Source organism: Ornithorhynchus anatinus, chromosome 21 (assembly GCF_004115215.2).
Source record: "Ornithorhynchus anatinus isolate Pmale09 chromosome 21, mOrnAna1.pri.v4, whole genome shotgun sequence".
Classification (NCBI taxonomy): domain Eukaryota; kingdom Metazoa; phylum Chordata; class Mammalia; order Monotremata; family Ornithorhynchidae; genus Ornithorhynchus; species Ornithorhynchus anatinus.
Genome location: NC_041748.1, coordinates 273992 through 275747, shown reverse-complemented (window position 1 = coordinate 275747; position 1756 = coordinate 273992).

The window sequence follows — 1756 nt, the reverse complement described above, 5'->3', positions numbered from 1 at the left end:
GGAGTAGAGTCTTTTTTATTTAAGAATATGAGATGGTGAAAGTGTGCTGACCCTAGCCTCGGGGCCGGGGAGGGCCCAGGGGTTCCTGGGCTTCCCGGTTCGGCCCCCGGGGACCTGGTGTCCTCCGTTCCTCCTTGGGGAGGGGGAGCCGGATCCCTGAGGTTTCAGCCTGGGGAGGGGCGGTGGGTTCCGTTATTCCTCGATCCCAATCCCCAGCGAGGGGCGGGGCTTTACCCGAAGACTTGGATCTTTACCGGAAGGTCCAAGGGGCGTGGGACGGGGCCACCCCTGTCGCGATCTCGCACAGCCGCTGTCGGTTAGGGGACCCGCTTCGGGTCCCGGCCCCAGCCTCATCCCGGTCGTGTCCCCCTCCCCCCCCCCCCCCGCCCCCAGAACGGTTTCATCGTTCTCTGGGTCTTCCCCCCCCCCCCCCCCAATCCCTTGCCCCTCTTTGGGTCTAATTTATTAAAGTCGTTGCTGTATAATTTATTTTCCTAGACTGTACAAACGTTCGCAAATGTGTGGGGAGCCGACTTGCAGCCAGTCTTGGCGAGGGTCAGGAAGGGGGGAGGGAGGGGAGGTCCGTGTGCAGCCAACCCCCGGGAGGTGGGGGGGGTGGGTGAGGACCCTGGCCGGGGGGTCTTGGTGCGGGGAGGGGATGCGGAGGGGAGGAAGGGTCGGTCCAGCCTGGGCACATCGTGTGAATGCAACGAACCGGGCGGGGGAGCCCAGGTGGGCCCAGGGTGTCCCCCGGAGGCGTCAGAATCGCTCCCGTGTTCCTTTTTCTCAGTGTCATTCCGTCCGACCCATGAATGCGGGGATTGGGGGCCGGGCGGGGTTTGAAAATAAAATGTTGCCAAGTCGTGCCGTGCATCTAACTCTCTGCAGTCCTCTTTTCCGCCCCAGGCCACCGGGACGGTCAGATGGGCGGAGCCTCGCCTCCCCAGCTCGGACCCTCTCCGGGCGGACGGACGATGAGTCCGGCAGCCTCCCTTCCCAGCTGAGAGCCCCCGTTTCCGTGGGGCGGGGAGGAGGAAGAGAGGCAGGGAGCACCAGCCCTGGGAGTGGCGGGGCCTGAGCCGGCTCCCCTCCCCCTGCCTTGCAGGGTTTCCTTCTTGCCAGCACGGTCTTCCCTCCTGTTCCGAGACGCATTCCAGTTCCACCTCCCTGTCCACTCATGTCCACGCCCTCAAGAGGTTTGGTTCTCTCCCCCTCCCCCCTCCCCAATCATGCAGATACGTACATAACATACACACACGCATACACAGTGACAGGATACTTGGGCAGAGCCAGGCCCTGCAGGTGAAATGGTTCATGTAGGAGACGAGCCAGGCCAGAGGAAGCCTTTCCAGTGCCCTCTCTCTAGGTCATCTGGGCGGGGTTCGTGCTCTGAGACAGGATGTGGCGGAGATGACCTCTGGACGTCCCACTCAACCCGAATTTGGGAATGACCCACCGGAGGTGCGGCTGGCGGAAACCGAATGGGGGAGGGGGCTGGGTGTCGCCTCTTGGCAACGGCTCCAACGGTCCACCCCTTCCTTTCCACGCGCCCGGCCACCTCCCCGGTCCAGGGGCCATTTGGGTCCCGCTGGGTCCGTCGGTCTCTTGCTTGAGCTCTTTGTCCATCCTCTTCTGCTTCACTTCCCTCCGCTGCCCGGATCATTTTTCTAAAATACCATCTGGGCATGTCTTGGCCCTGCTCAGAAATCTTCTGCGGTGTCCTTGGCTTCGGCATCAGGTAGTCAGTGATTTTGGT